The 13,672-nt window shown below is 43.2% G+C and overlaps 1 long non-coding RNA gene across 1 annotated transcript in view; it reads right to left on the bottom strand.

Annotated features, from left to right (window-relative positions):
• Nucleotides 1-13,672, bottom strand: part of LOC141133235 (uncharacterized) — a 58,511-nt gene that overhangs the window by 22,383 nt on the left and 22,456 nt on the right. The window lies entirely within an intron of this gene.

Genomic DNA, 13,672 nt, shown 5'->3' on the forward strand with positions numbered 1-13,672 from the left:
CATTTCTGGTTGGAACTCTGCTTTAACTTGCAGCACAGTGTATAGGGTGCAGTGATCCGGAGTATGTAATGTACAGCACAGTGTATAGGGCTCAGTGACTTGGAGCATGTAATGTACAGCACAGTGTATAGGGTGCAATGATCCGAAGCATGTAATGTACAGCACAGTGTATAAGGTGCAGTGATCCGGAGCATGTAATGTACAGCACAGTGTATGGGGTGCAGTGATCCAGAGCATGTAATGTACAGCACAGTGTATAGGGCGCAGTGATCCGGAGCATGTAATGTACAGCACAGTGTATAGGGTGCAGTGATCCGGAGTATGTAATGTACAGCACAGTGTACAGGGAGTTCCCGGGTTACAAACAAGATCGGGTCTGTGGGTTTGTTCTTAAGTTGAATCTGTTTGTAAGTCGGAACAGGTACATTTTTTAAGTGTAGCTCCAGCCAGGAGTCTTTCAGGACAGCACACTTGAGAGACCTCGGCTCCTCCCCTCTTAGGAAACACCGCCTCCACCAGACTTTTAAGTCGCCCCTTCCCTTTAGCCCGTCAGTTTTTGCACGACAACCTCCGGCCAGTCTAGGGAGACATAAGAATACATCATAACAACATTTATATTCCTGATGCTCTCACGTCCTAGTGGCAAGACAATATCTGGGTGGGTACCGGTGCTGTCCTGTAAGTCTCCTGGAAAAAAACGTTACGGGTAAGTAACTTCGATTTTCCCTCTTTCGTCTTTCAGGACAGCACATTTGAGAGGATAAGTGAGCACTTACCCTAGGGTGGGACTACTGCCTGCAGAACCTTTCGCCCAAAAGCCTGGTCCTGGGCAGACAATAGGTCCAGTCTGTAGTGCTTAATGAAAGTCTTAAAACTTGACCACGTTGCTGCTCTGCAGATCTGATTGGGTGTAGCACCAGCCCACTCTGCTTGTGACGTTGCCATAGCCCTAGTGGAATGAGCCCTAATACCTCCCGGGACTTCCACCCCCTTTGCTATATAGGCCTGACCAATAGCCAATCTTAGCCATCTGGCTATAGTGTGTCTAGAGGCTTTGGAACCCATCCTTGCCCCTGAAAAAAAACAAAAAAGGAGTCGGATTTCTTAAACTGCTCCGTAACCTCCAGGTACCTTAATGCAAATCTTCTGACATCTAACTTGTAGAAGACTTGCTCCTGTTCCCTCACAGGATTTGAACAAAAGGTGGGTAAACAAATTTCCTGGCTTCTATGAAATTCCGAAACCACCTTTGCAAAAAAGGCCGGATCGGTTTTAAAAATAATCCTATCCGGAAAAACTTGAAAGAAAGGCGCCCTCCTAGAGAGGGCTTGTAGCTCACAAACCCTCCTTGCAGTAGTGATGGCTACTAAGAAAACAGTCTTGAGGGTTAAAAACTTCACCGTACAGACTCAATAGGTTCAAAAGGACCCTCTGTAAGGGCCTGTAGTACTAAGGATAAGTCCCATACCGGAAAAGGACGAGAGCTGACTGGTCTCTGCCTTCTTAAAGCTCTAAAGAACCTGGATATCCAGGGATTCACTGCTAGCTGTTGTTCAAGGAATACACTTAAAGCCGACACCTGACTCTTAAGGGTACTAAGTGCCAATCCCTTATCTGCCCCACTCTGTAGGAACTCTAGCACTGCTACTGGACTGCGAACATTAAAGGAGCTCTCTGCGCACCAAGAACTGAATTTCTTCCAGACCTTCAAATAGATTCTGCGCGTCTCCTCTTTTCTAGAATTCAGAAGAGTTGTTATCAGTCCTTCGGAAAACCCCTTACTTCTCAGCAAGTCCTCTTCAGTAGCCAGGCAGCCAGATTCCACCTCTCCACCTGAGGGCAGCAGACTGGGCCTTGATAGAGCAGATCCTCCCTGACTGGTAGAATCCAGGGTGGTTCCACTGCCAGTTTCCTTAGGACCGAGAACCATGGCCTCCTGGGCCAGTGTGGAGCTATCAGGGTCGTGTCCTCTAACTGGAATTTTCTCAAGACCGCAGGCAACAGAACTGGAGGGGGGAAGGCATAGCATTTGGCAAAATGCCAGCTCTGAGACAGAGCATCCACCCCTATCGCCCCGTCCCAGCGGATCAGGGAGAAAAAGAGGGGGGCCTTCGTGTTTTCCCCTGAAGCGAAAAGATCCACACATGGGATCCCCCATTTTTCGATAATCATCTTGTAAATGACCTGATTGAGGACCCAATCGCCTTCCTTCAACTTCCTCCGGCTGAGGAAGTCTGCTCTCTGGTTTAACTCCCCTTTCAGGTGAACCGCCGATAGTGAGAGTACCGTGACCTCGGCCCAACTGAAAATTATCTCCGTCAGACCCCAAAGGGAACTGCTCTGGGGAGGGAGCAAAAAGGAGCAGGTCGTCTAGGTATGCGACTACCAAAATTCCCCGAAGGCGCATAAACGCCAGAACTTCCGCCAAAACTTTGGTGAATATCCAGGGCGAAGAGGAGAGCCCAAAGGGGAGGGCCTGGAACTGAAGATGCACTACTTCCTCCCCGGACCTTACCGGCAGCCTGAGGAACTTCTGACTGTCCTCTGCAATCGGAATGTGCAGATAGGCGTCCCTTAGATCTATGGACGCCATGTAGCAATTCGGAGGGAGTAGTGTTTTTACAGAAAAAATTGAATCCATCCGAAACTTCTTGTAGGAGATTGATAGGTTCAGGGGCTTTAAGTTCAGGATGAGCCTGAATTTCCCTGAAGGCTTCCGAACCACAAAGATGTGGGAGTAGCAACTCCTGCCTATTTCTCCGGATGGGACACGTGATATCACATCCTGCCGCTCTAGATCCTCCAGTGAGGCTATTAATGCCGCTGCCTTCTCCGCACACTTTGGCAAGTCCGTAACCAGCAGCCTGTGTGGGGGGGGGACTTGAGAATTCAAATCTGTAACCCCTCCTTACGATCCCTGGAATAAACCGATTGGAGGTAACTGACTCCCACTGTGGGAGGAAGGCCCCCAGTCTTCCTCCCACTGGGGTTAGCCCATCATTGGGGCTGTTCAGTAGGGCGAAAAATCGCTCCCCCGCGCCCTCTGCCCTTGTTGGTCCAGACTTTTTTCTGAGACTTTGCAAACGAGTCTTCTTTCTAGGCTGTTCCCCCAACTTTTTCTTCAAGGGGAAGGCCTTCTTTTAATCGGCCATTCGATCAAGAACCACCTCCAGATCCGGACCGAACAGCAAGTCCCCAGTGAAAGGGACCCCGCAAAGTTTTATTTTTGAAGCATTGTCCCCCTGCCAGGTCTTTAACCAAAGGGCTCTCCTGGCTGAGTTGGCCAAGGCAGGAGATCTAGCAGACATGCGGACAGACTCCACCGAGGCGTCAGCAATGTATGCGATTCCCTTCAAGAGCATTGGGAAGGAGGAGAGAATTGTCTCCTTAGCGGTTCCGGCTTCAATATGAGCTTTTATATGTGTTAGCCAGTGCTCCATGTTACGTGCCACCACTGTGACAGCCATGGCCGGCTTAAGGTTGCCTAAAGAGGAATCCCAGGATTTTCTAGGTAGAGAATCCATCCGTTTGTCAATGGGATCTGTTAGCACCCCCATATCTTCAAACGCCAAGTCTGTTTTTCTGGATACCTGAGAGAAGGCTGCATCCAGTTTAGGAGACTTGTTCCATACAGCAGCTTCATCCTCTGAAAAAGGGAATCTGCGCTTTAATGCTCTGGAAAAGAAAGGTTTCCTTTCTGGGTCCCGCCATTCCCTTTTAATGGTATCTACTAGGACCTCATGCACCGGAAAGACCCTTTTCTTCTGCTCTCCAAGACCCACGTACATTCGGTCATGTAGAGACAGAGATTTTCTCTCCTCCTGGATACCTAGGGTGGTGTGGATTGCTCCCAAGAGCTCCTCCACCTCCTCCAAGGAGAGTTTATATCGGGAGGTTCTGGAGGACTCACCATCCACCTTCTCTCCATCTGATTCGCTTGAGGAATGTGAGATGCACCATCCGATTCATCCTCTAAAGCCTCTCTGGAAACCCCCGGTAACTCCTCACTGACTGAGGGACCTGAAGGACCAGGTGCGACATCTTGCTGTGCTGGCAGAGGACCTGCTGGGGGCTGTATAGGCTGAAAATTTTCAAACAATGTTTTGAAAGATTGAAAAGTGCTGGAAAGCGGGGGGCAGGAGGCGGAGCCTAGCAGAGCAGACATGCATTGTTAGAGCTCCACACCGCTGAGGAGAGAAGAGAAGGACAAAGCGGAGCCTGCAGGCTCAAAAGGTATCCATTTGAACCTTTTTGCCCCAGGGAACAAACTGTGAAAGTTTGGGCAGGAAATATGGTACTGGGAGGAAACCGTGGCAGAAATAAAAATCACCTCACAAAGAGCTCACAGGCACTCACTGCAGCTGAAGCAGCTCCAGTCACCTCACAAGATACAGCATCAGGGCGCTCTCACAGACAGAAAATGTCACAGCAAGACTCTCCATTTGAGTCAGATACAGAACAAATCCTCTCACAAACTTCTCCACAAGCCTCCTCAGTATCCCCAGTAATATTATTACAATTTGAAAAGATGCTTCATAAGGCTTTAAAACAAACCTCAGACCAAATAACAAAAAGCCTAACCAAAGAAATAAGAGAGCTGGGAAACCGCACCGCAGCCTTAGAAATAAAAATGGATGAAATTGAAATTACAACCCAAGAAAATATAACAGAATTGGAACAATTAAAAAAAGAGAATTTAATACTTCAAACTAAGCTCGAAGATTACGAAAATAGAGCCAGACGTTCAAACTTGCGCATAAGGGGAATACCTGAAACTGTGACAGACCTGCAATCTACTATTACTGCTCTATTACAAGAACTAAAGCCAGATATCCCTATTGAACGTTTAGAACTGGACAGAGTACACAGAGCCCTCACAGCCAAAAAGAAAGATGGACCCCCACATGATATAATCACAAAATTTCATTATTACAGAACGAAAGAACAAATACTAATTGCTGCAAGAGAAAAAAAGGAACTTAATTTTCAAGGACACAATTATCAAATTTTTGCTGACCTATCCCAACTTACTATTACTAAAAGACGATCCATGAAACCCCAACTAATGGAACTGCAACGCCACAACATTATGTATCAATGGGGCTTCCCCTTTTCAGTCAGATTTAACTACCAAGGTACAATTTACAGAAGCAGATCAGCAGATGAACTACAACAAACCCTTTTAAAATTAAATCTGACAGAACCCACAAGCAGCAACACTCCCACACGCAGAAGAATGGCATCATCTTCACCTTCAGGCAGCACCCAGAAAATTTCAGAACAAAATGGGAATCATCATTCTCACAAAAGAGGCCGTTATGCCACATCATCCATGGACCAAGAAGATTCAATGGACTGACATCCTAATTCCTGATATCTCTTCATTTATTATACTAAGAGATGGTTCTCTATAAAAAACCTATATTTATAACTGAATGTAACTGCATTCTGATAGTCACACACTGTGTGGGATCATGTTACATTCCAGTTATATTTCTTATTACTTCTGATTCATATAGCCTTAGAATATATAAGTGAAATAAGGAAATTCTTGTTCAGTTATATATTATCAGGTAATAACAATAGATTTATTACTTTTTAGGACAAATATGTTCAATAATCCAGAAGTAATGGAAGCTTTTTCTTTCTTTTCTTAAAACAAATATATTATTACCTAACTAGTTCCTAGAATTATGTTTTTGTTTATTCTAATCTGAAGCAATACAACCTCAATTTTATGAGTTAACATATCTAAACAGTTACATATGAATAAAATATGTAATTGTTTACTCTAAAAGGGTTAAAATCCCAAAATAATTCAAACTATCTTCATCAATACCAAAGTTATTAACAGTACCTTTCTAACTGAATTATTTAGCCTAGGGCAAGACTAACCATATACAACCACCCTGGAATAAATAATTTCAACAAAAACTATATTCTGCACTCCAATTAATGAAACATCATTTTGATGTCTTTTGACATAGCACTTCTCTCCTGTAAGCGGAAGATCCGTGTACCCCCATTAGCCCTCCTCATTCTCCCAACCATATTATGTGGGAGTGTGACGAAGGGACTTATTCCCCTGAGAGAGATATTTATTCTCTTTCACGGGTAAATTGTGATTACTTGCAAAAAATAATTTATACAATGTATCATCTAATCACATATGTTTTTTGTTTACTCTTTACTCCAGAATTCACTGGTTTCTTTTCTATCTATTCATCTCTTCAGTCCACACAGGTTGATCTGCGCAGTCAGCTCTGCATAACAAAAAGTAAGTCAAAACTATTTGATCTATTGCCATGGCACCACTGAATATACTTTCCCTGAATGTTCAGGGAATAAATGTCCCTCAAAAAAGGACCAAAGCCTTCCGTACTTTCCATAACAAGAAGGCTCACATAGTATGCCTCCAAGAAACACACTTCACCAAAGATTCTACTCCAAAATATATTTCTCCTTTTTATCAACAAATTTACACGGCTTCTGCCTGTACCAAACAAAGGGGAACTCTAATTGCATTTCACCGATCCACACCATTCACCTTATCATCAGGAATTAAAGACCCAGAAGGTAGATACCTGATACTCATGGGTTATATAATGGATACAGCAATCACGGTGATTTCCTACTACGCTCCTAACAAACAACCTACACCATTCCTCTCACATATATTACAAGTGATTAATACTCACAAAATAGGAACAGTGATAATGTGTGGGGATTCGAACCAGGTCCTCCTCCCATTTCTAGATAAATCACCTTTTACACCATCCAAAATAACCTCTAGATTACCTTTTTCTCAACTTCTTTCCAAATACAATCTGGTAGATTCATGGAGAGAAAGTAACCCAATGAAAAAGAAATTCACTTATTTCTCGCACCCTCATCAAACCTTCACCAGAATAGATCATATTTTTCTAACAATAGGAATGATACCAGAAATTATTGCATCAGATATAATTCCGATTCCGTGGTCTGACCATAATGCAGTATACACTACTATAGCCTCAGCCATACCAAAAGCGCATGACCCAACGTGGTACTTACCGGACATAATGCTCAAACACCCACTACATCAGATGGCCATTGAACAAGCTTTAAAGGAATACATATCAATTAATAATACAACAGACATCTCCCCAATAACACTGTGGGAAGCTCATAAGCCTGTCTTGCGTGGTACAATACAAAGACAAATGGCACTATTTAAACGGGAACGCAAAAATCTAGCAAAAAAACTAGAACTCAATTTTAATGCAGCCTACATATCATTTCAAGATAATCCATCTCAGAGTACAAAATCTCATCTGGAAAAATCTAGATTGGAATACGATCTATTTCTCACTGAGTCAGTTGATAAATCCCTCAAACGCTCCAAACACAATTTCTACATGAATACAAACAAACCAGGTACATATTTGGCTCGGGCATTAAATTCAACTAACAAATCTTTCAAACCAATACGTTTGAAATTATCAAAAAATGTTTACACTTGTAATCCAGTTAAAATAGTCCATAAATTTCACTCACATCTCGCAACTTTATACAAGACAAACAATGAATTTAATCCTACAGAGGCTGAATCCTTCTTCTCAAAAATAACCTTACCTGAGTTATCTCAGAATGAAAAAAGCAGTTTGGATGAGCCTATAACTATAGATGAAGTTGCTAACGCCATAAAAGACCTAAAACTTAACAAAAGACCAGGCCCAGACGGCTACTCGGCTTTATACTATAAAACATTCTCAGAAATACTCTCTCCCATTCTCACTGAAACTTTTAACAAACTTCTAGATGGACATTCTTTTCGGCAAGAAACACTAATGGCAATTGTTTGTATGATCCCAAAACCCCTTTCTGATGATACTTCCTGTGTGAATTATCGGCCTATCTCTCTGTTAAACCTCGATATTAAATTATTAGCAAAAATAATAGCAAAACGCCTCAATAGCATTATAGGAAAATTAATACACAGAGATCAAGTAGGCTTCATGCCAAATAGACAGGCAGGCGATAATATACGCAGGGCAGTGTTATTGGCACATATTGCTAAAAAACGGAAAATCCCTTTATGTTTTCTATCTCTCGATATTAAGAGGGCATTTGACACAGTATCCTGGCAATATATGCAATATTCATTACAAAAATGGGGTTTTGGACCCCATTTTTTAACATGGATCAAAGCATTATATAATAAACCCAAAGCCTATATAAAATATGCTGGATACAAATCTGAAGCCTTTAATATCGAAAGAGGTACCCGACAGGGTTGCCCATTATCTCCCTTATTATTTGCCCTTATACTCGAACCCATGGCCCAATACATCAGAACAAACCAAACTATAACTGGCATTGAAGTAGGAGGTATTACACACAAATTATGTATATTTGCAGACGATATATTACTTTTTCTATCATCACCACAGGTCTCTGGTCCTAACTTAATACCAGCTCTTGATGGATTTGCAGCCCTATCCGGCCTTATGATTAATCCTAAGAAATGCCTAGTGCTTAATATTTCACTCACAAACATGGAATTAATCCCGGCTAGGGCTGCACTCCCATTCACATGGGCAGAAAAATCAATCCCATATCTTGGAATTCATTTAACAGCATCTCATTCTGACTTATTCTCAACCAATTATCCTCCTGTATTAAGACAGATCACAAATCTAATAAAACAATGGTCGCAACTTCCTTTATCCTGGATAGGGAAGATTAATGCAATCAAAATGACTATTCTACCCAAATTGCTTTATCTATTCAGAGTCCTCCCTATTCCAATTCCTTCCTATTTTTTGAGAATAGTACAAAAAAGAGCAACTTCGTTTATATGGGGCTCTTCTAAACCACGTATACCTATACACACACTACATCTTCCCAAAAATAAAGGAGGCCTGGGATACCCTAATTTTACTAACTACTACAGAGCAGCACATTTGGCCAGTCTGTCCAAATACCATGCAAAACAGGAAATCCCATTATGGGTATTTATAGAGGCTTCAGAAAATGACCCTCTATTAATATCAAATTTATTATGGCTTGATCCTAAAGACCGCTTTAAAATTCATAATCCCATAACTAAACACTTCTTATCTCTCTGGGATAAACTAAAAACCAAATATCAGTTACAATCTCCACACAATCCTCTCCTTTCTTTTATCAGAAATCCGGCCTTTTATCCGGCTTGGATCTACCCAAATTCTTTTAAAGCTTGGACAACATCAGGCATTCAGACACTAAATGACTTCATAGCATCTAAATAATTCCTTTCATTCCCATCGCTTAGAGAAAAATATGATCTACCAAACTCTGAGATATTTAGATATCTCCAAATCAAAAATTTCTATACACCATTCCTAAAGGGGGATACACCATTATCCCAATTATCCATTTTTGAATCAATCTGTACAAAAGATCCATTTGCTAAAGGTACAATTTCATCACTTTATAATCAATTATATGGAGTAGCAAATCTTAATAGACCCTCTTACGTTCAGAGGTGGGAGGAGGACCTGGGACGAACTTTAGAAGACACGGACTGGTCTAATATATGGCTCACATCTAAGTCATCTTCACCCAACATCTTAGCACTGGAGACAAATTATAAAGTCCTAACTCGCTGGTACCTTGTACCCGCTGGAGTGGCAAAATATTCACCTAATACCTCAGCTCTTTGTTTTCGAGGATGCCCAGAAATAGGCACATATTTACACATATGGTGGACGTGCCCAGTAATCCAAACCTTCTGGAAGGAAGTCTTCGTGATTGCATCTAAAATATTTAAAAAAATAATACAACCAGATCCATATTTAACTTTACTTAATCTAAAACCGGAATGGTTAACACTCTCTCAATTCAAACTTATGATCCAACTAATAACGGCTGCAAAACAAACAGTGGCCAAGGCATGGAAATCTCCTACATTGGTACTAGCAGAAACAATTCACAGAATGAATAATACAATGTCCCATGCTAAGATGGTAGCCATCGATCAAAATCAAATTCCAAAATTTGAAAAACTTTGGCATCCTTGGATAAAACAACAGTTCCTGTCAAACTTCAATGACTCTGTCCTGTTGCCATGGTAACAGATTAAATGACTTACAGAGACACCCATTCTAAGGCTTCAAAGAGAACTAAAAAGAATAATAAACTGACGAGCGGGACAACCTTGTGGACCATACCTCTACCTTTCAACCCTTTTTCTTCTTTCTCTTTCCTTTTCTCCACCTTACGATTAAAGCTCATTATCAGAATTTATTTGACCTATATACACTCTACTTGTAAACAATATGTATAGTAGGTATAAATCATTTAAATACCTACAAAAGTAACTAAGGAAATGATATATATCTTTAATTTAGGTTTACGTGAACCCAATGTTTAATATTTGAAATTTCATGATATTTACCTATATAAACCCTACTGTAAAACAATGAGCTTACTTTATAGATCCTTGTAAACTTACTTTATGTATCTTTATAACATTGTATACTCAATAAACTTCTTTTGACAAGGAAAAGTGCTGGAAAGCTCCTTAACAGAAGCTGCCAGGTCAGAGCTCTGTTCCATAGAGTGTTCCTTAACTAAGTCTTCAATGCATTTTTTTGCACAAAACCTTCCCCCCAGGACTCTCCCAAAGTACTTCTACATGATGGGCACTTTCTTTTGGACACATGTAAGGGCTTGGTCTTTTCCGCAGGTTTGTCCTGGAATGACAAAACAAGCGTCGGCATCAGCAACAGTTTTTAAAAACAAAGAACCAAGTGACCAACACCAGGAGTGCACCCCCACCAGGACCAACCACCACCAGGGTCCCAGACGTGCCTCTCCTCCCCTCTGACCACTAAGAGGGGGGTCTACCCCGTGGAGCTAAGTGGGAATAAGGTAAGGGAACACCACCCCAGGGTTCCACTTACCTTACTGTGGCTGGTGCTGGCGTCACCCGGCACAGAACGGGAACAATCCGTCTCTGACATCCCTCTGGCCAGGGGAGTGGTCTGCCTCAGAATGCTCCTCTGTCTGACACTTCAGCCTTAATGGAGCTCGCACCAGCCCTTGCGCCGTTCGTTTATCCGTCCCGCGGCCGGAACCGGAAGCCGCGGTCCGAACGGAAGTGCCCTTTCCCGTCGGAAATGACGTCGCCCGTCATCCGACTCAGCGTTGCTCCACGCTGACTCTCAAGATGAGGGGAATCTGGACACCTTCGTATCGCCTTCCCCAGACAGCGGAAAAACCGAACTCCCAGGCCTTCGCATTCCCCAAGGGAGGACAGGGAGCGCAATGCCACAGCAGGTAACCAGACTCCCCATCCGAACTGCTGTGAATGAGAGACCTCTGTCTCCCCTTACTAACGATCGTACCGGCCTCAGCCTCACCAGCTGATATGGCCCAGGTTCCTAGCGATGTCTCCCTTCTGGAGGAAACACCAAAAACTGACGGGCTAAAGGGAAGGGGCGACTTAAAAGTGTGGTGGAGGCGGTGTTTCCTAAGAGGGGAGGAGCCGAGGTCTCAAGTGTGCTGTCCTGAAAGACGAAAGAGGGAAAACTATTTTTAAGCTTTTTGGATAACATAGGGAAGAGTTATCACCCCTGTAACATTTGTTCAGAAGATTTCACCTCACTTTCTGTCCCAATCACAATTGGATTTTGAAAATTTTGGGTTGTTATGGAAACAAGCCTTGGTGATAAAGCATCAGTGGAGGTACCTTTTCCCCATAATAGCTCTTACAGGAGAGAATTTCCCTTCCTAGGGGTAGATTTCATCTCACTTCCTGTTGTCTTCCTCCGTTTGTAAGTAGGAGTCGTTTGTAACTAGGGGACCCCCTGTATAGGGTGCAGTGATCCGGGGCATGTAATGTACAGCACAGTGTATAGGGTGCAGTGATCCGGAGCATGTAATGTACAGCACAGTGTATAGAGTGCAGTGATCCGTGTATGTAATGTACAGCACAGTGTATAGGGTGCAGTGATCTGTGTATGTAATGTACAGCACAGTGTATAGGGTGCAGTGATCCGGAGCATGTAATGTACAGCACAGTGTATAGAGTGCAGTGATCCGTGTATGTAATGTACAGCACAGTGTATAGGGCGCAGTGATCCGGAGTATGTAATGTACAGTACAGTGTATAGGGTGCAGTGATCCGGAGCATGTAATGTACAGCACAGTGTATAGGGTGCAGTGATCCGGAGTATGTAATGTACAGCACAGTGTATAGGGTGCAGTGATCCGGAGTATGTAATGTACAGCACAGTGTATAGGGTGCAGTGATCCGGAGTATGTAATGTACAGCACAGTGTATAGGGTGCAGTGATCCGGAATATGTAATGTACAGCACAGTGTATAGGGTGCAGTGATCCGGAGTATGTAATGTACAGCACAGTGTATAGGGCGCAGTGATCCGGAGTATGTAATGTACAGCACAGTGTATGGGGTGCAGTGATCCGGAGTATGTAATGTACAGCACAGTGTATAGGGTGCAGTGATCCGGAATATGTAATGTACAGCACAGTGTATAGGGTGCAGTGATCCGGAGTATGTAATGTACAGCACAGTGTATAGGGCGCAGTGATCCGGAGTATGTAATGTACAGCACAGTGTATAGGGCGCAGTGATCCGGAGTATGTAATGTACAGCACAGTGTATAAGGTGCAGTGATCCGGAGTATGTAATGTACAGCACAGTGTATAGGGTGCAGTGATCCGGAGTATGTAATGTACAGCACAGTGTATAGGGTGCAGTGATCCGGAGTATGTAATGTACAGCACAGTGTATAGAGTGCAGTGATCCGTGTATGTAATGTACAGCACAGTGTATAGGGCGCAGTGATCCGGAGCATGTAATGTACAGCACAGTGTATAGGGTGCAGTGATCCGGAGTATGTAATGTACAGCACAGTGTATAGGGTGCAGTGATCCGGAGTATGTAATGTACAGCACAGTGTATAGGGTGCAGTGATCCGGAGCATGTAATGTACAGCACAGTGTATAGGGTGCAGTGATCCGGAGTATGTAATGTACAGCACAGTGTATAGGGTGCAGTGATCCGGAGTATGTAATGTACAGCACAGTGTATAGGGTGCAGTGATCCGGAGTATGTAATGTACAGCACAGTGTATAGGGTGCAGTGATCCGGAATATGTAATGTACAGCACAGTGTATAGGGTGCAGTGATCCGGAGTATGTAATGTACAGCACAGTGTATAGGGCGCAGTGATCCGGAGTATGTAATGTACAGCACAGTGTATGGGGTGCAGTGATCCGGAGTATGTAATGTACAGCACAGTGTATAGGGTGCAGTGATCCGGAATATGTAATGTACAGCACAGTGTATAGGGTGCAGTGATCCGGAGTATGTAATGTACAGCACAGTGTATAGGGCGCAGTGATCCGGAGTATGTAATGTACAGCACAGTGTATAGGGCGCAGTGATCCGGAGTATGTAATGTACAGCACAGTGTATAAGGTGCAGTGATCCGGAGTATGTAATGTACAGCACAGTGTATAGGGTGCAGTGATCCGGAGTATGTAATGTACAGCACAGTGTATAGGGTGCAGTGATCCGGAGTATGTAATGTACAGCACAGTGTATAGAGTGCAGTGATCCGTGTATGTAATGTACAGCACAGTGTATAGGGCGCAGTGATCCGGAGCATGTAATGTAC

Source organism: Aquarana catesbeiana, linkage group LG03 (genome assembly GCF_042186555.1).
Source record: "Aquarana catesbeiana isolate 2022-GZ linkage group LG03, ASM4218655v1, whole genome shotgun sequence".
In the NCBI taxonomy this organism is placed as follows: domain Eukaryota; kingdom Metazoa; phylum Chordata; class Amphibia; order Anura; family Ranidae; genus Aquarana; species Aquarana catesbeiana.